General features: G+C 42.5%; 1 protein-coding gene across 1 annotated transcript in view; it reads left to right on the forward strand.

Moving 5' to 3' along the window:
- LOC124555205 (organic cation transporter protein-like) overlaps positions 1–25,499 on the forward strand; it is a 543,400-nt gene that overhangs the window by 130,076 nt on the left and 387,825 nt on the right. The window contains exon 2 of the mRNA XM_047129052.1: positions 21,539–21,607. The gene's annotated coding sequence lies outside the window, so the exon portion shown is untranslated. The remainder of the gene's footprint in view (positions 1–21,538; positions 21,608–25,499) is intronic.

Below are 25,499 nucleotides of genomic sequence, written 5' to 3' on the forward strand. Positions count from 1 at the left end.
CTGATTATGAGTAGCATGAACAGACGAAATATGTTTGGAAGCAAAAATAAGAGTCCGTTGCAAAAGGCAGAATTATATATATTATAAAGTTCTGAAGTTTTATTGTCGTTATTTGGCAGTTACGAAAAAACTAGACGCAATAGATAAAGCTAAAAGATCATTTCATTGCCTTGTAAATACAGTTGTTGTGTTTATATGAATATACTTTCTCGAGAAAATAAACGTTGATTTTAAATGTTTGTGAGATGCTTTTTGCAAGATCTAATAAAACCAAATTTATGTGTATTACGTTCTCAGAGAAAGTGTGCTAGGTGATTTTTTGTCGTTGATCTATAAAAATAATTTAGGACACAGTCTGAGCTACCCACTCCGATTCTTTACAGATGATACCACAGTTTACTGTCTAGTGAAGTCGACGGAAGATCAAAACTAATTACAGAATTATTCAGAAACTATATCCGAATGGTGTGAAAAGTGGCAGTTGACAATGGATAATGAAAATTGTGAGGTATTCCCCATGAGTACCAACACAGCCCCGTTGAATTTCTGTCACCCTATAAAAGATACGCATTTAGAGATTGTAGGTTCAACTAAACATCTAGCGGTTACAAGAACGACTGTCCAGAAAATGTTGTAGGGAAAGCTAACCAAAGATGGCGTGTTATTGGCAGAACAATTAGGTCAAAGAATCCACTGAAGAAACTACTTACACAACGCTTGTCCGTCTTATTCTAGAGCAGCGGTTTTCAACGAATGTGCTGTGCGGTGAGATTAGTTATGTGTGCCGCGATATTTCTGAGGGGTTGCGATATTGCTAATAAAAGTAACTGAAGTAATTTCGCAAAATATTCAGTTTTTTAAAAAGGACAACAGAATATATAATAATCTTCCAGGACTTGAAATGGGGTCATTTATTGGCTTACGCTTTACAAGTTGCAATTATTAATGAAGAACTTGATCCTGCCGCATCTTACACAATAGTTCAGTTCGTGGTGGAACTGAAGACAAGCAAACACGCATTTGCTGTTCAACTGAGAGAAGTCTCTCACGTTTCTTGTTTGTCTACGTTCGTTAGTGCCGAAAATCCCAGTTCGCACAAATGGAACAAGTGGAAAAATGCCACAGTGTATTAACTGCTTTTACTGCTATTACTGGGTACCCCTCCTTCACTAACGTCCAAAACTTGATAAGTGGTAGATCACCATATTTTAGTTGAAATGTACGGTCTGTCTGAAGTTCAGCGAGCTGCTCTTCTTTCTCCAGAGAAAGATCGGTGGTGGATTCTGGAGACATGGCATAATGATTGCGCATCCAGTCATATCTGTCGACAGTGATGGAGGGACAATATTGTGCCATGTTATTCCCAGGAACCACGAAGTGATTTCAAGCAAGTTCGTGGATTATGTCACCATGTGGATCTACCTCGAAAGTAAGAGGAATCACCTTAAGATTTTTACTTTCTATGTGTGATTTCCATATTAAGTTTTTTAAGGACTTGGTGAGTTTATCGCTTGCCTCCCCCCATTTTCTTCTTTTCCTTGTATATTCTCTTTCAGGTAATTTAAATGGCGGAAATGTCAGTCAGATAGGGTACCTTTGCACACCATGCCTCGAAATTTAACTGAGCTGCCAAGTCCGGCTTTTCGACGCTAAACATATTTAATAGCTCTTTTCTCAATTCAGAAATTCTTTCCAGAACTCTACCTTTTGACAACCATCGGATCTCGGTATACAGAACCAAAGTGTCATGCCGAGACCGCTTCATGGCACAGTTTGAGTGGGCTACTCTTTAGAGCCCCACACATAATGAAATTAATCCTTGTTAATGATTGAATCTAAAACACTTTTCAGTTCTGTTGGAATAGTTTTCACCACGAGAGCCTCACGATGTATGAAGCAATGTTTCAATGTATGGTCGGGAAGTGTTGTTTTAGTCTTGCAACAAATCCTCTGAATCTTGTAGTCACTGCTGGTACACCGTTTGTGCAAGTAGAAATACAACTTTTCCAGTACAGCCCTTTTTGTTCCAAGGTGCTGCATAAAGACTTATACACGTCTGAGCCAGTACACGAAAGGAATTGCTCAGTAATCGAATCCTCATCAACGAATATTGTGTAACACAGTGACTGACTTTCTTATTTGTATCAGATGAGTCGTCGAGCTTTAGTAACAATATACGACCGTCGCTTAGGTTTTCATGGACACTGCACTCGATATCTGAAAATATGTCATCAATACGCCGGGAAACGGTATCGTTTGACAGTGGAACCAAAGATATTTCCTTCTCGGCGCCATCACCTAACATCGATCACACTGTTTCATGCAGAAAAAATTACTCCTCTGCAATAGTACGGGGTTTCATTTTTCTGTCCTATTTTGGCAGAATTACACCTAGCCATTTGTGCTTTTTCAGAATTAGTTGCTCTTCGTACCATAAGGTTGGCTTGCTTTGCTGCCGATGAACTCAGTCGGTTAGAATGGGTCTTATCTTTCCCAGATACAGGGTGTCCAGAAAAGGACTCCCTGATTTCAAAACTAAATATCTCGAAAACAAAGATCGATAGAGCAATGCAGTAAACGGTATGTTTATTGTGAAAGCTGTAAGAAGTTTATACAGCAGTTTGAAATAATAGTTAGAAAAGCTGCTAACAGATGGCGCTGCAATCGCCATACGTAATGCCTAGTATAAATAGTGACCCGAAGCCCAGAGCGATTAGTTCCACTATTGAAACGTGAAAGGAGGTCAGCGTACCGAAGGAAGAGATTAGAACCATGTACTCCATCGAATAACGCGTTTTTCTGGTGCTAGAGTACCACAAGTTAGAAGAGAGTCTACGGCAACAAGGCAAAATTTCAAGCACGATTTAATGTTCCAAAAGGACCCGATGTGAAAACCATTCGTAAGCTCTTCGCAAAATTTCAACGAACAGGCAGCGTAACTGATGATCTAGTGGGGCAGTTACGCAAGCAAACCGCAGTTATGCCTGAAAATATCGCCACAGTTTCTGGAATTATTCAGCGAAATCCAATGTCATCCGTCCGTAGAATTGCATCTGAGACTGGTTTGAAGCGTTCCAGCACGCAGAAAATACTGAGAAAGAGCTTACACATGTTTCCATTCAAAATTCAAACGCACCAGGCCATACCCGTACGAGCTGTGCAACAAAGGGTTGCCTTTGCTAATCTGATGCTCACAATGATTGATAGTGAAGGATTTGATGTTGGCTGCATCTGGTTTACAGATGAAGCACACTTCCACCTGAATGGATACGTGAATAAGCAGAACTGGCGATTTTGGGGTTCCGAAAAGCCATATTGGTGTGAAGCGAAACCCCTGTATTCTCCAAAAGTTACTGTGTGGGCTGCAGTATGCAGCAGAGGCATTATTGGCCCTTTTTTCATTCGAGAAACGGTCACTGGTGCACGTTACGTTGCAATTTTGGAACAATTTGTCGCCACACAGCAAGCGTTAGAGGATCGACCAGGTACTGACTGGTTTATGCAAGATGGAGCCCGACCACATCGGACCGAACAAGTGTTTCGCTTTCTTGAGGAATACTTCGGGAATCGAGTCATTGCTTTGGAATATCCCAAATTTACTGGTGCAGGCATGGATTGGCCTCCATATTCGCCGGATTTGACTCCCTGTGACTTTTTTTTGGTGGGGCACAGTGAAAGTCATGGTCTACCCGAAGCATCCCGCCACGCTGGACGAGCTTGAATCGGCGATCTCTGTGGCATGTGAATCCATTTCGGTTGAGACACTACGAAATGTGATGGCGAATTTCATTCTTCGTTTGCGCCACCTCTGTAGTGCCAATGGTGAACATTTTGAAAACATTGTGATGTGATTGTTTGCAAAGATTGTTTTCAAACGATTATTTCACATATGTATGCTGATATGAGCTGTACAACGTACAGCGCCATCTGTTAGCAGCTTTTCTAACTATTATTTCAAACTGCTGTATAAACTTCTTACAGCTTTCACAATAAACATACCGTTTACTGCATTCCTCTATCGATCTTTGTTTTCGAGATATTTAATTTTGAAATCAGGGAGCCCTTTTTGGACACCCTGTAAGTAATCATGTTTGCTACTGAAATGTCTTTTCAGTGTTCTAGGGAACATGGATTCATTGCTCAGTTTTTCCCCACACACGGAACATTGTGGCAAGGGACAGTTTTTATATCCATTGAACGTAAAACCAAAGTTTAAATAATTTTCGTGGTATATATATTCTTTTGGTACTTCCACTAGGTTGTACTGCTTTCACGGGACTTACAGTTGAAATCGGTTCATTCTCATTTTTGTTACTGTTATTTGTTTCTGTCACTGAGTCATTTTCAACTTTTTTCCTTTCAATCAAACATGTATCAATACTGAAAAATTAATACATTAACAGCACAATTCATGCACGTGTGTAACTAAAAATCAGTCTAAAAATATGCCACAACACGTATCGCATTAGGACTGCGATTCTACGAACAAGTGGCTAGTGAAGACAATCTGTGCTCTCGTATTCTTGCTGACTCGTACGTTAGCCCCCCCTCTCACAGTTGCCAACTTGTATATCAGTGTGCCACAGACTGTATAGTGTGCCGTGAACAGAAAAGATTGAGGATCATTATCCTAGAGTACTGCTGCACAGAATGGCATCTTTACCAGATGGGACTGACAAAAGACATCGAAGGGGGACAGCTCGTTTTGTGTATCACGACGTCGAGACCATTTCATACAACTGCAGTTTCTCAAAATCAGAGTTCACACGGAAAGATTTAGATGCTTATTTTTCCCACACGCTATTAAGATTGTACCACAGTACAGATTTAATTAACAAAGCTATCTTGCATCCTCTGCCAGGTGCTGAAATGTGAACTGCAGTGTAATCATGTCGAAATAGGTGTAGATGTCATCGCAGGAGACTCTCCCCCTGACCCCTAGAGTAACGAATTTGGCGTTAAACTCAAACCCTTATCCTTCCACATTAAGGAGGACCTATTCCGTGCAGGATCTCTAAAAGGTAAGCTAACTAGGTCGAGTACAGCACTGAGCAGCGAGTTTGATGTCGGAGAATAACCAATGGCCGAGATGAGGGAAAGTAGGATTGACACTTAACAGGCTGGAGTGTGATCGCTTTTTCCACAGCACAAGGGAAAGAATGGGAAAGATTTTCAGAAATGATCATTATTTACGTTGACATGAAGTGAAGCGAGTACGTTGGGTCAGTTGCACGTAATGTAAATGCCACACTGAGATTCATTAGTAACATGTCTACGAACAAAACAAATGTACAACCCATACTTTAATACTGCTCAAGCGTCTACGACCCATGTAAGGTCGAATTAACGAGCGACAGCGAGATGATACGAAGAAGGGCGACTCAAATGATCACATGCTTGTTTGATTTTGCGAGAAACTGTGATATAAACGTCGATAAATCTTATAGCGCAAGCACCTCAAAAAAGACACGGCACATCTCTTGATAACCTGCTTAGAGAATTCGAGAACCGCGGATGAAACCAGGCAAATGCAGCGAGCACTGAGAAACACACTGCTAAATGAACTCTTAATACACGGTATAATAAATAATACCCTCTATCACACACTTCAGTGATTCGTAGACTATAGAAGCAGATGGTTACTGTATCCCTTATGATATTTTGTGGATTTCTGACTGAAATAAAAAGGGGAGGGTACGCCTCTGTAGTCCAGTAAACAGCGCGGCTGACTCGTGCGGAGGACCTGGGTTCGATTCCCGGTACTACCAGGGATTTTTCCTTCGTGGGAGATCTGGAACGGGTTGCACTCAGCGTCGTGATACCAGCTGAGGAGCTGCTTGAATTGAAAGTAGCGGCTCCAAGGTGTGGGAAGTCGACAACGGGCTGGAGAGCCGTGTGCTGGCCTCATGCCCCTCCATACTGCATCAGCATGTCTCCACATGGCAGAAAGTGACACCGCGGCAGGCCGACGTCGCGTGGTGTTCAGGGAGTGGTCGCGGAAGGAAAAAGAGCAGAGGAGGAAAACGCTGTAACTTGTAATCGTGTTGTATGACTTCGTGCCGCCGCGCGGGACTAGCCGAGCGGTCTTTGGCGCTACACTCATGGACTGTGCGACTGGTCCCGGCAGAGGTTCGAGTCCTCCCTCGGGCATGGGTGTGAGTATTTGTCCTTAGGATATTTTAGGTTAAGTAGTGTGTAAGCTTAGGGGCTGATGGCTTTAGCAGTTAAGTCCCATAAGATTTCACACACATTTGAACATTTTGAACTTCGTGCCGGATGCTGTGACGATACAATAGAGAGAGAGATGTACACTCCCATATAACTGTAATTCCCTCAAACTACATCACCGAAATACTTGCGGGGAAAAAGTTGGTCGATAGACAGTGTTGCTGTAGATTTCATCGGCACGAATGAACTTGTAGCGTATAAAGCGAATAATACTGAGAGAGAACAGGAAAGAGGGATTGTGGCTTCCTCCGTGTGATATCTGCAGTCTCCTATTTTATAACAGTGCACCTGAAACTAAACACACAATAAAAGAAGCAGAGTAGTTTAGAGACAGATCCAAAACTGTCTACCAAATTTACCGGCAGCATTTCTCGACGAGAAACTCATCTCTCCTTAAGTGAGATCTCTAAGCTTGCGTCGTAATCTCATGTTTTATCAACTGAATGGTCACAAAAACGCTTCACCTTTAGTGTAATCAGGAATGTGTCGCTAGAAAACTTCGTACCATACCTACGTTGCATCTAAATATAACCATCCTATTTATATTCACCGAATTGGTATTCGTGACCTGCTTTCACTGTTGTGACGCGCCCCTGTTTCGTTTTGTTGCTTATGAGCATTATTTTGAATTCATGCATAGCTGAAGTGCGTTTCTACTTATTAAAACACCGAGTGGGTGCTTTCTAAGCTGTTGCTTATGTATTTGTGACGAGTGTCTGGCCAGGATTCATTTCTACAAACACCGGATAGGCATCTGTCCGGAAGTGCTATTCAGACCAAGAAAGAAGTGAGTTATGTACACTGTCTGTCAAAAAAAGTGAAGCACCAAGAAGACGCGGTCTGTTGTCAACGTAACATCGTAATCGGCGGGTTCGTAAACGCTTAGAGCTGCAGTTGTCTGCGACAGGTAGAACGGCACCCAGAGGCACGAAGATGTTTGGTACTCGTCTGAGTCAGCGTTATCAGGACCTAGCACACTGAGCAGCACACTTTGTTTAACGTCAGACGTATACCTTAGGCATTGTTGTACTATTCATTTGTCATTTGTCAAATGGCTCTGAGCGCTATGGGACTTAACATCTGAGGTCATCAGTCCCCTAGAACTTAGAACTACTTAAACCTAACTAACCTAAGGACATCACACACATCCGTGCCCGAGGCAGGATTCGAACCTGCGGCCGTAGCGGTCGCGCGGTTCCAGACTGAAGCGCCTAGAACCGCTCGGCCACACCGGCCGGCGCTGTCATTTGTCGTCGACCACTATTAAATTATGATGCTTACAGCGCCATCTATTGCTACATTTTGTAACTATTTATTTTTCTTCTGCCATTCGTTTTCCCCCTTCTCCGATAATATTCCCTTGCAATTTGACGTCATTCTGACCAGTAGTGTTATATCTACAGCTGCTTGAAAGTTTAACTTTAATTAGAAATGTCGTTTATACAGAAAACATAATTTGGAAATGCAATTATATTATCTATGAAATAAACAATCAATGTAATTGGATGTTAAACACATCGCCAACGGCAAGTAAATAATATTCGAAATTAATATGCTGGTTAATATGTCGTTTAATTAGATACCTACATGAGTGTTAAGGGCATTTCGTGTTATTGACGTCTGGTAAGAAACCAATTTACATATAAGGCAAGTTAAATTATATGAAAAAAACAGTCACGTTAAATAATATGAAACAATGTACACTACGGACAAATCTATTTTGACACATATTTTGTCTTCTATAATATAGATCGCGCTGATGATGGGAATTGCGCCTGGTTGCATATGGCATATTTCTGTAACATTCTTCTCCAACCCCAACTGCGTTGAAATCAGCTTTCCAGTGTATTCCGTAAACAAATATTTTCATTTATTAGTATTTACACGACGACTTTGCAGTCTCGACGTATCTGTGAATATGTTATCAGTATCATCTGTGCCTGTTCCCATAATGGAGACTGTAAATTGTATGACGGAGATATAGTTTACATGTAATGGCAAGAGACACGTAAAGATCGAGCGAGGTGGCGCAGTGGTTAGCACACTGGACTCGCATTCGGGAAGACGACGGTTCAATCCCGTCTCCAGCCATCCTGATTTAGGTTTTCCGTGATTTCCCTCAATGGTTTCAGGCAAATGCCGGGATGGTTCCTTTCAAAGGGCACGGCCGATTTCCTTCCCCATCCTTCCCTCACCCGAGCTTGCGCTCCGTCTCTAATGACCTCGTTGTCCACGGGACGTTAAACAACACTAACCTAACCTAACTTACGTAAAGCTCTAGAATAGGTATACCCTAAAGATGTAGGTTAATCTCTCCACTTAATATTACCCCGTTCTGTAGTTAAAAATTTAATAAAGCGTAAAGCTGTTTCATGAATACCTAAAAATCACCGTCTGGAAACCTGGTGTGATTATTACTATTAACTTTTCCTGAATTTCTACCTTTAAGGCACAAGCATGCAAATGTTCCAAGAAAGAAGCTCTATATAAAGGAGGCAAATAGGCAAGAAAGGTTGCAATTTGCAAATCAATATGTGACAAAGGACTCAGAGTCCTGGAACAGAGTTATTTTCTCTGACGAGAGCAAGTTCAACCTTTTCCATCACGATGGACGTATTTTAGTGTGGAGAAGATGAATACCGAGTTGGAACCTGCTAATATGGCCTGTACTGTAAAACATGGTGGTGGCGGTATCATGGTCTGGGGTGTATGGCTGCGTCAGGTGTGGGGAAACTGGTATTTATTGATGGAACTACGGACCAGTATGTGTATCTGGATATTTTAAAGAGAAATTTAAAAGTCAGAGCTGAAAAAATAGGTTTGAATACTGATTACAATTTCCAACAGGACAATGATCCCAAACATATAGCATGCAATGTACGTTTGTGGATTCTGTGCAATACACCCTCCCCCAAGCGCACACACACACACACACACACACACACACAGCATACAAACACCACCTCAGTCCCCAAGACATGAACTCTATTGAACATTTGTGGGACGAGTTAGAAAGAAGAATCAGAAAACACATTTCCAGTAAAACACCACTGAAGGAAGGGATTGTTTAGGAATGGGGCAAGATTGACGCAACAGTAACAAGAAAGCTAGTGCAATCAATGCAGGGCACGCTGAAGGCTGTTATTAGAAGCAAGGAAATGAATACACGCTAATAGATGTATGCAGCTAAATCAAACAGTGCAACGTAAGTGACTGTGTGAATACTTATGACCGTCCATTATCACAGTACAGCTAAGACTTTAATTTTCTTTTCGGAACAATATTAATGATTATTTATGTTTAAGTGTGGTTAAGCGGAAATACATGGAGAATAGGTTGTTTCAATTTGGTCGCTTGTATTCACAAATGTTATAAATAGTACATGTACGTATGATATACCCTGAGGTGTGAATACTTGTGTCCGCCAGTGTATTTGTGTCTGGATAAGTGGCTAGAATGTACGTTGTGATCAGCCTGGATTTTCGCCATTTCAACTCAAATTTCAGTTTCACTGCGTGCTCTGCTGATCCTCCCATTTTATGCATTAGAATGGTGTGTGAATTAAATAAATGAATTTCGAAGCTTACTTGTTGCTATTAACCATAACACTTGTATGTATGTACGAAATATAAAATTTAACTACATTTAACTGTAATAAATGTATTTAGAAAAAGAAGATAAGGTAAACCTTCTTGTTGTGCGCAATGCAGTAAAAATATGTAATTTGCCTAGAAGAGGCTGTTTTAGTTTTTTTTTTATTTTCAGCCAACATTTTTATCGCGAATTGCGAACTCTTACCCGATAGCAAAAATTTGCAACGGTTTGGTCAGCATAAGTAGCAGGTTTTGATAGACCGAAACCGCTCAGGAGGCTATACATTTCGCTGATATTACGCTCATTCACCGGTTGTGATCCGTAGATCTTGTCAAAAAAAAAAAAAAAGGTTCAAATGGCTCTGAGCACTATGGGACTTAACATCTGAGGTCATCAGTCCCCTAGAACTTAAAACTACGTAAACCTAACTAACCTAAGGACATCACACACATCCATGCGCGAAGCCGGATCCGAACCTGCGACCGTAGCGGTCGCGCGGTTCCAGACTGTAGCGCCTAGAACCGCTCGGCCACAAAGCCGGCCCTGTCCCAAAACGAAACATCCAAAGATGAGGAACGAATGAAGGTATACATTGTCAAAAATATGCAGGTATTACAAACTTATTCTGAATGCTATATTAGCAACTGTCTATACCAAATAATAGAGCCCGCTCACTCAGCTAATCATGTACATGACGTCTAGTCAGTATATAATTAGAAAGATTATGACTGAAAAGTACACTTAATTAGTTAAAAAAACTGCTACTTTAAGAACCATAAAGAGAGAAGTTCTTTTACTCTTGTATTTTTATCTGCTGTTGATGTAACACTACATACTTCATGAAACTCCAGAAAGTATAGTAACCCGTGGCCAGTAAGAATTGCGCCATATTTTACTTGCATTATCCATTACAGAATTTACAGGGATTAGTATGCGCAGACATTTCTTGGCATTCCTAATTTCTTGCCTTGCATCGATGGAGAATGTGTTGAGAAGTTCTGTGCCACAATTCAAGTTTATGTAATGATTAAAACATGGTAAACCTCTTTCGCGAAGTGGAAATCCAGCCTGTGATGGATTTCTGAGTGTAAAAATACCTAATCTTGACTCGTTTTGTGGTTTGTTACGGCTGTGATGCCATGAAATGAACATAAATGATGTAGTTAGACACTTTGAAATTAATTCTCACGTCAGCGCATGACAGCACTAATAGAACAAATTACGCGTCCTGGAGATCGATTTTGAAAGTCTAGAGCCCGTCACAGTGTGTCTTGCAACAAAACATTAAAGTCTTTTGTTTAAATTTCTTTCATAGTTTTCTTGAAGGGGGGAAATCCATTAGCCTACGATAACAGATTCTGTGCGCTATAAACACTATCACAACAATGTTGTTTATAATAGATATTGGTTAATTGTACGTCAATAGACAGTAAAAATGGAAGCTGCCATCTTGATATTGACACCGGTATTTCCTATACTGCCGCAGACAGCAACCTCCAGTGTCAGGAATATTTAACTTGTGCACATCGCATCTGAAGATGATCTCGAGAATGCTCGAGAACTGTTTAATGAAAATACACAAATATCTCATTGTTGATTTATCGCAGTTATCTGTATTTATATTCCATTCATATACCGTCAGCGTGTTCTACAATATCGATAACAGATGAATTTAATTTTGTGAATTTCCTTGCTAAATCTTTGCCGGGAGATGATTAGACAACTCGTCGAAATGTCTCATCAAGATTAAGCTGAAGCCAATATTATCATCAGTGAAACTTGCTGAGAAAGCGTGGTTTCTCGTAAAGACGTTTACTATTCAGGACTTTATTTCCCTTTTCCGTCTGATTAGTATCAACAGCACGCTTAGAGAGACCGCAGCGCAGACGGGACAGGAAACAAGGAGTTATCAGTAGTAAGTTTGCACGCGCGGCAGCCTTGGACTGCGACGGCGCTCGGTGCCCCAGACAGACCGTTGCTGTCGCATTCCCCCCACAGACCGTTGCTGTTGCAACCCCCCCACCACTTCCGCCGCTGGCTCCCCTGCAAGCGCTTTGATGGCAAGCTGAAAGTTCCAGGCGGACCCCGATGGCGTTGATATACAGGAAATTATATTTTATTATTGCGTATTGCGCAATAATGTACCTCGAGTGTCAAGAGCGTTGTACACAATATTTTCTTATATATGGCTTTCATAATACTCGTGTTGTACGCGTTCCTTTCAAATGGATGGACGGGAATACTGTGCCGCCGTAAAATTTTTGGATTAATTTCCGTTGGTGGTACACTGGCCAAAATTAAGGCTATAGGAAGTGTGCTTCTGCTCCTTGATTTCGAACAGTTAAGGCAACCATCTTGTAATTATGTTGTGATTTTACTGTGTGATTACAGTGTGATACCGATCAATAAAGTATATATATGAATGTGAGAGTGAAAAATGACTTTAAAACGGTGTATATAACAGTGAAACACAGCACTCAACGAAATGAGAAACTCAACCATCGCAACAGCCTGACGACAAACAGGCAGTAAGTTATAGGCAAAATATCGGCACAAAATATTTATAGAGCATGACAATGCAGGTTTTGCCAAGAAAAGCCCCATGTATGATTCCCGATTTTGATTACGATGTAGGGAGGTATACAGACCAAGACTTCAACGAACTTAGAAAAAGCCAAGAGATTTATTTAATTATTAGCATTTTTAACATAAGCATTTGATACTTGACAGTGAACGCCAGTGGCTCGAAACGCGTCGTAAATAAACCATTTTAAGCAACGACAAACAAATATTCATCTGGTCAGACCAGAGATAATGTTCCACCAACATGGCAAATGATGTAATTAAGACGTCCGAGTTCTAGATGACCGAATTCAAACTTAGCGGTACTTCTCTTGAAGATGATCCACATGAAATACGTCGCAAAACCACAACCATAGCTGAAAACATCGATAAAGAAGTAATCGATGATCATTCATTGAAGGTGTGTGAGTTGACGCAATGGTTATTAACTATGAGAAAGCTGTGTGGAAGATGGGTACTGAGTATGTTCAATTCTGCCCAAAAGCCAACGAGACAATGATATTTTTCTGAAATCTCCGTACCATAAAAAAAGAAGAGATTTCGTACGCAGATTTGCTACTGCAAATGAGACATGGATTCACTGCTTCAGAAAAAAAAGTTATTATCACAAGCGAAGTCGGTTCCGTCATCCAGGAACGATATAACTGTGTTTTCTGGGATGCAAATGGGACTCTCGTAGTCTATTACCTTGTAAAGGACCAAAAATATATGGCGAAGGTTTCTGGAACCACTGGATTAAAAAAAAGTGTGAAGAGACCGGAATTGGCGAACACCAGTGGTCCTGCTGCAAAGTTGCTTTAGCAGTGTGGAAAAGGGGAATTTAATTATGAATTATGAGAGCTATCTTAATCACTAAATTTGGAACCTGCTGACCTACACTCGTTCCCACATTTAAGGAAATTTATGTCTGAGAAAATTGTTGAGTCCAGCAGCTGCAGCTGAAGTAGAGTATTTTGTGAACCTTTCAGAATCGCACTTTAGGGAGACAGTCTACTGATGGACAAAGTTAATTGACACAAAAGTGTGATATGCCTAAAAGTAAGTGCTATTTTCACCTGTAAGAAGTCTCACTGCCAAGCCGGCAAATTTGACCGTGACTCCATCACATTCTCTACCAGCAAGTCTCGCCGCGTGTGCGAAGCTCGTGCATCTCGCGGTTGCGTAAGGAACTTTTTGCCCTACTTTTTGTCCCTCCCTGTGTTTCCTATTATACCCGCCATTTTCAGACCCAGTTACACTGTGGGCACTATTTCGCCCTTCAGCTGTACTGTGCTTTACAGATGTGACACATTTATTTTAAACGAATAAAGAAAAATTTATGAAAGATGATAAAAAAGCAGTGTAATAATTGAAAACGTAGACGTTTGCTATTTGGTTTGGTGTCTCAGTGGATAGTTGCCAAATAACAAATTCAATGGTCCGCGGTTCGATCCATGGTAGGGCCTCAGGTTTTTTTCTACACAATGAACGTTGTTTCAGTTCATTATTATGCCCTATTACAGTAAAGTACTCCTTTTTATTACATCACTTTTGTTGTAGCACACTATCACCCATGGAAATTCCGCCACACCGAAAAACAGCGAACGTTTCGCGTAGAGCATAAGCTAAATGTAATTTTAGGCGCAGACAGCCTTCTGACGAGATTATCGGTTCGAAACAGGAAACAGCGCAATTTGCTCTTAATAAAAAGCATTATTACTGGTGAATGATTACCGTTTTTACGTTTTTCTAAGAATTAACCTGTATTTGACACAGTAGCAGTCATCCAGAATGAGATTTTCACTCTGCAGCGGAGTGTGCGCTGGTATGAAACTTCCTGGCAGATTAAAACTGTGTGCCGGACCGAGACTCGAACTCGGGACCTTTGCCTTTCGCGGGCAAGTGCTCTTTATTTTTTTTTTAATCTCATTTTGTTCGTTTTTAGTTCGTTGCATCTGCTCAGGGCGGACGTCGCAAGACACCCGTTTCAGTTCGTTGTTGATCGATTAACTCAGTTTTTTTATTACAGAGGGCAGCTAACCCTCTGAGCGAACACGCTGAGCTACCGTGCCGGCTTACCAACTGAGCTACCCAAGCGCGACTCACGCCCCGTCCTCACAGCTTTACTTCTGCCAGTACCTCGTCTCCTACCTTACAAACTTCTTCCGTGTCAGTTTCTGATAAGCTCTTGCTTAACGTGCAAACAAACAGGGTTGTAGCCGTCAATAATGAGGCCACCAGATATTTAAGAAAACACTGCGCATACTAGAACCATTTTTTTCAGTCGGAAGTGTAACGCTGTGAATAACGTCTTTCGGAAATGTTATTGTTTGTTCCAGCAGTTAGTCACACTCGTGCACTAGGTATGGTCCGCCAAGACGATTTAGGCGCTCATTCAGGGCGTGAAGCAGCAGATGGTAAGGTGATAGGACAAGTTTGGCGGGTCTACTGCGGGAGGGGTTGTGTGGCTGGGGAAAGCGCCAGGGCAAATGGTGGAACGGAGACGGGTAGAGATTTCTGCAAGGGAGCACTACAGAAGGGAACAGAAGAGGGATTAGTTGTATTTGGTGGGATGGGTACATTTAACGACGGATATCGGCGTCTGGGAGGAGTGGAGTGTCTGATCGTCGAGAGCGTGCCCAGCGGAAATGTTTGCTGGGCCCGAAATATCAATCATTCACTGCAGTTGCGGTACGATTCCAAAAATGAAGTTGCAAGCGCAGTACCTGTATGTTTGGCTGCGGAAATAGAAGAAAAAAATACTTAAGCGAATCAGTGCTCATCACACCCTCTTCTCTGATGAACTGCTTGTCAGGAAATTGTTAATCATTAACAATTTATAACTTTCGCGGAGGATACGATATATTTGATCACCAGAAAAGCAAATATTTATGACCCGAATTATTATGTCGGGAATCAAAAGAAATGATAAAATCGAAGATCAGCAAGACTTCACGCGAATGATGCTTTTATATACAGAAAATCCGCAATGCTAGAAAATTGCAGCGAAATGCAGGAAGACCTGCAGAGGATCGAGACTTAGTGCCAAGTTTGGCAATTGATTCTCGAAATAATCAGATGTAACCTGTTGACCATAAATAGACGGAAACAGCTGTTATTGTTTGATTACGCGATTACCGAGCGATCATGGGAAAGTCACACGATTGTATATCTGGGAGTATGCATACAGAAAGATTTAAAAAGGAGATACCAGACAATCATTGCAAGAAGACTCGTTTAGTCAACCTGAAAAGGAGGTAGCTACAAAATCCTCTTTCGACCGACCCTTGGGTCTGGGACCCTTAACTGGTAGAAATGATAGAGGAAACAGAGAAGATCCATAGGAGATTAGTTTCTAACGTGGCGGTTTATTTATTAAACATGAAAGCGTCACGGACAGGATCATCTAACTCCAGTGGCCGATGCTACAAGGAAGATTGTAACACTAATGTAAGATATAGGCATTACCTCTTTTATGTAACTTGGATGTTTTCTAAATTACGTTCTGTGAAGGATCGTGGACGTCCAACCATTTAGCGCGTAGTGGCAGTTTCACTGTCCTTCTACCTCTTTCCGCAGATCCTCACGACGGTACATTCGACGAGCTTCGCCGTTTTCGGTATACTCGTTCACAGACTCTGCGAAATCATAATCTGCCCTTCGCTCACCTCAGTGGATTTCCCCATACCTTCGCTAGGGTGATCCCCCTCCGCTCACATAATTTTGTTAATGTGTCACGTGCCCGAACACCACCGCGCAGCATCCAGTGTCATAATGTTTTGGCTGATTGGTGTACTTCCGCCATAGAAGATCGCCACAGCCACCAGCTTCAGAACAAGTGATGTTTACTTTTGTATTTACTTCTACGGACCAGTAATTTGCTGAACATATAAATAACTATCTTAGAGCCTGGCACGCGTAGTCTGTGTGATCTGCACAGATTTTTTTTTTTTTCTGTAACAAAATTTTTATGTTGTTCACAAACTGCAACACCTTCTAAACTTTTCACTCTAATTAAGTCCATAGAAGCAGTGCATTTTCCGAGTGTACTTCTGACCAAAAAGCGATTCTGGTAGCAGGAGTCCAAGGTTTATGTTAATCTTGCCTTTTGCCTTCTCGTGGTGATGTTTCCATAGAAATTTTCATCCCTCAACACATATTTCCTCCCATGTAACCGAGAAAGGAAATACCAATTTTCAGAGATTTCGGTTTTAAAATTTTTTAATGTAACGAAATATTTTCTAAGTAATTTTCACCTCCTAAGGGTTTGAATTTCCTAAAACAGTGAAACACGTATTTTTTAATTTCTAACAGATAGGGCAAATACAGATTTTCATGAATTTAGCTTTGAAAACGTTTACGTAATTTCATGAGACTTTTCATCCTCTATTTCACTTACTTAAGGGGCTGAATTTCCAAAAACACTGAAACACGCCTTTTTTTTTTAATCTCTAAACGAGAAAGCAAAAGTCCAATTTCGTAAATCTACTTTTAAAAATGCTGAAAAAGTTTCATACATCATTTCACTCCCTCTTTCGCCCCCTTAGGGGTTGAATTTCCAAAAACTGCGATACATGTATTTTTTATTTCTAAGCGAGATTAGCTTTGAAAGTGCGTTCATAATGAAATATTTCATAAAATTCTGAAACATGTCTTTTTTTTGTTTCTGGTCGAGAAACCAAATACCAATATTGGTAGTACTGACTTCAAAATTGCCTTAATAGGAACATATTTTCAAAAATATTTCATCCCCTATTTCACCCCGTCAGGGCTGGAATTTCGAAAATTACTTTGTTCAACGAGTACTGCAGTATAAGATTAACACCCTCTCCAAATTTCAACTGTCTATTCGTAGTAGCGATTTCGGCTGGGCGATGTGAGCCAGTGAGTCACTCGGGACATTGCCTTGTATATATAGAGATAATTGTTCCATTATTAACTTTGTGCCGAGAACATTGATTTATCCTCAGTCACTGACCTTTATAGGTTTCTGTACATAGCTTCTGTAAAGTTTGGAAGGTGGGAGACGAGGTGCTGGCAGAAGTAAAGCTGTGAGGACGGGGCGTGAGTCGTGCTTGGGTAGCTCAGTTGGTAGAGCACTTGCCCGCGAAAGGCAAAGGTCCCGAGTTCATATCTCGGTCCGGCACACAGTTTTAATCTGCCAGGAAGTTTCAAATCAGCGCACACTCCACTGCAGAGTGAAAATCTCGTTCTTAAGGCAAGTTTGTTAACTTTTTTAATATTACTGACTTTCAGTAGAAAAATACTAAAGCCATCTCATGTTCAATTTTTGTGTGATTATTCCATATTAATTAGTTCTTTATAATCATCATTATCTTTCATACTTTAAAACAGACATTGTACGTTAGTGGGAGACAGTTTGTTCCCAATACATTTTAAGCCTTTATCTGTGTTACTCGTGGCTAGCCACTTTACCAGTATATGATATGGTGTGCTGTTGTTTTCGTGACTTGTTTACAAAACAGATTTGTGTCCCAAGTAAAGTTATATACAACAGTTAGTTTACTTGATTATCAATATACACTCCTGGATATTGAAATAAGAACACCGTGAATTCATTGTCCCAGGAAGGGGAAACTTTATTGACACATTCCTGGGGTGAGATACATCACATGATCACACTGACAGAACCACAGGCACATAGATACAGGCAACAGAGCATGCACAATGTCGGCACTAGTACAGTGTATATCCACCTTTCGCAGCAATGCAGGCTGCTGTTCTCCCATGGAGACGATCGTAGAGATGCTGGATGTAATCCTGTGGAACGGCTTGCCATGCCATTTCCACCTGGCGCCTCAGTTGGACCAGCGTTCGTGCTGGACGTGCAGACCGCGTGAGACGACGCTTCATCCAGTCCCAAACATGCTCAATGGGGGACAGATCCGGAGATCTTGCTGGCCAGGGTAGTTGACTTACACCTTCTAGAGCACGTTGGGTGGCACGGGATATATGCGGACGTGCATTGTCCTGTTGGAACAGCAAGTTCCCTTGCCGGTCTAGGAATGGTAGAACGATGGGTTCGATGACGGTTTGGATGTACCGTGCACTATTCAGTGTCCCCTCGACGATCACCAGTGGTGTACGGGCAGTGTAGGAGATCGCTCCCCACACCATGATGCCGGGTGTTGGCCCTGTGTGCCTCGGTCGTATGCAGTCCTGACTGTGGCGCTCACCTGCACGGCGCCAAACACGCATACGACCATCATTGGCACCAAGGCAGAAGCGACTCTCATCGCTGAAGACGACACGTCTCCATTCGTCCCTCCATTCACGCCTGTCGCGACACCACTGGAGGCGGGCTGCACGATGTTGGGGCGTGAGCGGAAGACGGCCTAACGGTGTGCGGGACCGTAGCCCAGCTTCATGGAGACGGTTGCGAATGGTCCTCGCCGATACCCCAGGAGCAACAGTGTCCCTAATTTGCTGGGAAGTGGCGGTGCGGTCCCCTACGGCACTGCGTAGGATCCTACGGTCTTGGCGTGCATCCGTGCGTCGCTGCGGTCCGGTCCCAGGTCGACGGGCACGTGCACCTTCCGCCGACCACTGGCGACAACATCGATGTACTGTGGAGACCTCACGCCCCACGTGTTGAGCAATTCGGCGGTACGTCCACCCGGCCTCCCGCATGCCCACTATACGCCCTCGCTCAAAGTCCGTCAACTGCACATACGGTTCACGTCCACGCTGTCGCGGCATGCTACCAGTGTTAAAGACTGCGATGGAGCTCCGTATGCCACGGCAAACTGGCTGACACTGACGGCGGCGGTGCACAAATGCTGCGCAGCTAGCGCCATTCGACGGCCAACACCGCGTTTCCTGGTGTGTCCGCTGTGCCGTGCGTGTGATCATTGCTTCTACAGCCCTCTCGCAGTGTCCGGAGCAAGTATGGTGGGTCTGCACACCGGTGTCAATGTGTTCTTTTTTCCATTTCCAGGAGTGTATTTACTTAGGATTACTTTGCCCAATTAGGCTGCCGACCGTATTCATTTGCATGATCACAGATTTTACAATCTTCAACACCGGTGGTTCGATTACCGCTAAAGTAACTACTGCCCTCTTTCGATACATAACCCCTCTGGAGACGAAACAAGTGTCTATAACACACGATCACGGCCAAACTTTAAATTCTTGTTGCAGGAGCAACATAATTGGGGACTTACTGTCGTGGTAAAAACCGATAGTGCTACGCGTGGCTTTTCTTGTAAAAGGACCAATGTTCTAGTGTTGTAAGACTTGCATCGCTGTATGGTTTTATGTTAAAATTCTGAGAGCGTACGTTCGTAGAAGAGTCAACCTATGTATTGCTTCCTCCTATATGTATCTCGCGAAAGGACAATGATGGTAAAATTACAGATATTCGACATACTCAGAGCCATACCGACAGTCGTTCTTCTAGCTTACCGTTCGCTACTGGAATTGGACAGAGGGAAGACGACAGTGGTACACAATTTACCCTCCGCCACACGCCGTGAAGTGGTTCGCATATAATAGATGTACATGTTGACGTATACTTTCCATTCGTCTCAGGAACTGGAAACGGATGCTCTTACGTCTTCGTATTAGTTACTAGTTCAAAAAATGGCTCTGAGCACTATGGGACTCAACTGCTGAGGTCATTAGTCCCCTAGAACTTAGAACTAGTTAAACCTAACTAACCTAAGGACATCACAAACATCCATGCCCGAGGCAGGATTCGAACCTGCGACCGTAGCGGTCTTGCGGTTCCAGACTGCAGCGCCTTTAACCGCACGGCCACTTCGGCCGACTAGTTACTAGTTACTTTGCGGTATCATGAAATGGGAAAAAAACAAACATCTGGTTGGGGCAGAGTAGGGTGATTCTGAAAAACGCAGGAATCGTGCTCAGCTGATGGACGCCGGCCCCATGTTCCTGACACGGTAGCATTCGGTACTATCGGTGTGGTGGACACTTAGCTTCACGCGTGCGCTGTCAAAGCGTGAGCTGCAATCGAAAAAAGCCTGCGTCGCTCAGCTTGCCAGCTTGGCATTATACTTGAGATTTACAGCAGAAAGTTTAGACAGATTTTACGCAATCATCTACACTATCATTCTTACGAGAACCAAATTTTCCAGGCTGTTGAAGGAACACATTACGCGAGTCGAAAACGGTTCTCTGAAGGAATGCTGAATTTAATTAATCAAGACGAAAGCCGGCCGCGGTGGTCTAGCGGTTCTAGGCGCGCAGTCCGGAACCGCGAGACTGCTACGGTCGCAGGTTCGAATCCTGCCTCGGGCATGGATGTGTGTGATGTCCTTAGGTTAGTTAGGTTTAAGTAGTTCTAAGTTCTAGGGGACTGATGACCACAGTTGTTAAGTCCCATAGTGCTCAGAGCCATTGAACCATTGAATCAAGACGAAAACACTGTAAACAACTTATGGATGAGTAATGAGACTCATTTCCATTTATCCACTAACAACAGCATAACCTACCGCTCCATTCCACAAACGTTATTTCATCAGGGATCATATGTCCCACTTTTTTCGATGATGATCTAGGGAATACTGTGACAGTCGCCTTACAGTGATTTGCAAATGTCATGCAAAACTTCTTTTTACTCCACAACTTTCTTGGTTAGAAGTGAACGAGGAGACATTTTTTCATCACAATAGAGCAACCTCCCATACGCAAAAGTAAGCATTAGTGTTGTTAATGTTTTATTTCCAAATCACCTGGTTTCTCATGATGGGAATATCACATGGCCTCCCCGTTCATTGGACTTAACGTGTGACTTTCTTGTGTGGTTACCTGGAGAGAGAAGCGTATCGGGATGAAGCAGCACACAACTGAACCACTAAAAGAATGAATCCGGCAGGAGGCGGTTCAAATCCCACAAGCTGTGCTGCACAGTGTGGCACAACTTCCAAGGCTCCACTGGAAGAGGGTCTCCGCCTGCACCTTACTGTGGTTATTTTTGAAACTTAGTTACATTTACTTAATTTTCGTAAACGCTTTTTAATTTAACTTTAGGTGTTAAGAATACAGTAGGAGAAAACTGATTTAACTTTTCCACAGCCTTTTCAAAAACGTTTTTTACTCTGCCCTACCTTGTAGCCTACCGGGATACAATGTTATAAGAGCTGCAATTACAACAAGCGCCTCTTTGTTGCAGGTCGTAGGCCACGCCTCTTCAACCTTCGCGTGGGACAAGTGCTTCGTGTAACGGCCTCCAGAGCACTTGGTAAGTGTTGATTGGCGCACCTAATATGCTTACGCTTCGACACAATTGTGCAGATTACATGGAATACAGAGTTTCCACATGTCAGCCACATCAGAATGATGCAACTTCAGTTATTTGCTAGCACAGACGTAACAAAAAGTTTTGAGATATGTAACATTAATAATATTTTCCCGGAATATTGAAAGACGCGCGTAGTTTATAGCTTGTGAACAATGTTCTTCGTTGATTTGTTCTTCCCTTCTGTAACTGCAGTTTTTCGTAGAGAGATCTTCGTTCAGCTTGCTATTACTGAATTTGTGATTTCTCAGGTTTTCTCTGTGATGTCGCTAAATGGTATGCTTTCAGGTGTTCAGCCGATTTGCCGATCCCATGATTACGCAGTAAGTACGCATAATAACATAGGTCATGGCACGGCAAGACAGGTGGATCGGTCGTCGAAATATCGTGTAGAACCATGGATTCAACAATTCGGCTCTACTCGCCGAAGCACGCGATTACTTACTGAATTTCCCGTGGAAGAACTAGTAAGTTGCATTAACTTCCCCCGATCGGCTCATAGGCTGTCTCTGCTGTATGGATATGGGGAAACGTTATGTCCTATCAGTCCTACAGCGAATAGTGTTTCCAATACTTAAAGTCAATGCATCTAAGAGTGAGTTTTATGTAAGTCGGTTGCTTTGCAGAAGGGAAATGAGAAGAATACTTGGTATCAGTCGACATCTACAGCTATATCTACATCTACATAATTACTGTACAATTCACAATTAAATGCCTGGCAGATGGTTCATCAAACCACCTTCAAGCTATTCCTCTTGTTTTATTATGATGATCATTTCTCCCTATGTAGGTGGGCGCCAATAAAATATTTTTGCACTCGGAGGAGAAAGTTGATGACTGAAATGCCATGAGATCATGTCGCAAAATGACTTTGTTTTAATGATTGCCACCTCAATTCACGTATTAAATTCGTCGACCTCTCTCCCCTATTTCGCGAAAACAGAAAACGGGTTGCCCTTCTTTGAACTTTTTCGATGCCCTCCAGAAGAGGGCGGACAGTCTCTTTAGGAGACCTGCTGCATTTCGGAAGTATCCTGCCAGTACAAAGCACTCTTTGGTACGCTTTTCAGACAACATTATCTATATGATCGTCCCCATCTAAGTTATTTGTGATTGTAATCCCTAAGTATTTAGCTGAATACGCAGCCTTTAGATTTGTGTGATTTATCGTAAGTAATATAGCAACCTTCGTGTCACCCCAGTGACGTCATCCCGCGATGCCAGCTGATTAAGCAAGTACAGTTATCCAAGATGGCGGCTGTGACGTCAGCTGAGGACGCGAGTGACGTCTTCCGAGATACGCGGCCGTGACGTCAGCTGATGACGCGAGTACCGTTCTCCAAGATGGCGGCTTTTGCCGGGAAAGTACCGCGCCCCCCTGGCAGGAAATTTGAATTTTTGCGGGAATTTGAATTATGTGCTTCTACTGGTCCCTCCCCCCCCTTTTCGACTTTTTGCGTGATGGTGCGTCATCCTCTTGCAAAAGGGGGAATTTCGAATTTTGGAGGGAATTTTACTCTAAGAGCTTACTCCTGCAGCCGATTGGGGTTAGTATGGTGTTGCGCACACTAGAGACTGCTCTTGATGTCATTCAATTCGAATATAATTTGTTTAAATTTATTGTGTACCTATGCCTTAGTTTGGGATTACCACCACAAGAGGCTGAGATATCAGTGTTTGTTGAGCTGTTGGTGTTCAGTTAACGAGATGTTGGTGCCAGACAGGGGGAGTTTTAATAGCTGTATTGCATGCACTCATTCAGCCGAGGAGTGCATCCACATCTCACTGCATGAAGAATGGAAGCGAGAATTAATGCTTGAACATATGAAGAGGAAGAATACAGTCCTGCAAATAAATGCTTTGCATTAAAGTTACATTACACAATGCATGGAAACATCTGTCTCTGCTGGAATGGTCTGTCATTTCTAAAACCTATGTATAAGCTCCCACCACACAAGAGAGAACTGCTTCCGATCCATCAGACCAGAGAACAGAGGTTGTTGGCGAATTCACCGCTAGAGGGCGCCACGATAGATCATGCAGTTCAGTCCATATGACACAGCATCGTGATGATGTCACGTGTTTCTGTCAGCTGCACGTCTGCCCCAGGCTCCTCATCCCCCTGGCGGTCTGGAGGGGAAAACTGACACGAAAAGGAATCAGCCTGTTCTGGGCTGCTGGAGAGAGGAATGAGTGTACTTTATTTCCTTCTTGACAATTTATTTAGGGACGGATTTCAAAAAATGGTTCAAATGGCTCTGAGCACTATGGGACTTAACATCTGTGGTCATCAGTCCCCTAGAACATAGAACTACTTAAACCTAACTAACCTAAGGACATCACACACATCCATGCCCGAGACAGGATTCGAACCTGCGACCGTAGCAGTCGCGCGGTTCCGGACTGAGCGTCTAGAACCGCTAGACCACCGCGGCCGGCATGAACGGATTTCACCTAGTTTATTTATGACAATGACACAGAACACTCACCCTGCCGGCAGTCTGGAGGGCGAAAACTAATGGGAAATGGAATCAGCCTGTTCTAGGCTGCTGGAGAGAGGAAGGAGTGTACTTTATTTAATTTTTTAACAATTTATTTAGCTACGGGTATCACCTAGTTTATTTACTACGCTGATGCAAAACACTCACTCTGACATGCTTGGAGTCACAATATATAGTTTACAAACCTGGAAACTACTCGTAAATGATGCATTACGGTGATAGACGGAGACGCAAACAACTCGTAAATTATCGAAATATTTCAGTTCACAGTATATGCACGTGAAAACTACTCGTAGATCAGCGAAATAATGTATGCATACACGCTGACAACACTTAAACACCCGAAGATAATTCAGTGCACAAACACTCAGTGCACGTAGAAAAAAAAACGCAACTTACCAGCGACTCGAACCCTGATTTTACTGGATGGAAAGCCTAAGTGCACCCTCCTAACACATGGAAACTGTCCAGATGCAGGAGAGGACGGTTACGTTAGTGTACTTCATTTATTATGCTCGGAAAACTGACGCAAATATCCTTCCTAATTACGTAACTAATCACGAAGATCAGTAATAATTACACAACTATATGCATAGCGCTGCACAAGAACGGCTTAAAATCGCAAAAAAACTAACTATCCATACAACTGGTCTTATCCTGCTTGGAAAAAATGTCGCAATACCACTGTACACTGACGCAAATATCGATCCCAATTACATAATTAATGATAAAGCTCGGTCCTAATTACACAACAATATGCACAGCGCTGCACAAGGACGGCTTAAAATCTCAATATATCACAAAAACTAACTATACCATACAACTGGTGTTATCCTGCTGGAAAAAAAATCGCAGTTCCACTCCAAACTTAGGCAAATATCGATCCTGATTACATAATTAATGACAAACATCAGACCTAATTACACAACTATATGCATAGCGCTTTACAAGTACGGCAATATATGACAAAAACGGACGATACCATCCAACTGGTGTTATCCTGCTGGGATAAAAATCTCGCAATACCACAAGAAACCAGCGACAGAAACACTCAAACTCTACACTACACCTACGAGCTAGGGGGGAAAAGGCTGGGGTGTAAGGTACAACCTTTATTATTTTTGGTGGGAAATATGTTCAACTGACTAGATGCTGGTGATGGACAGAGAGGAGTTTAAAAAAAAAATTGTATTACCTGCAAGCATATAGCATCTGTCCCTATTAGACGTCAGTGTTCACTACACATGCCAACTAAAAATCACCCTGCAGCCCAACTAACCGAATCCAATACATCCTATCACAGCTGATGGGAAAAATGCGTCACAGTTATAATT

This window comes from Schistocerca americana, chromosome X (genome assembly GCF_021461395.2).
Source record: "Schistocerca americana isolate TAMUIC-IGC-003095 chromosome X, iqSchAmer2.1, whole genome shotgun sequence".
NCBI lineage: Eukaryota > Metazoa > Arthropoda > Insecta > Orthoptera > Acrididae > Schistocerca > Schistocerca americana.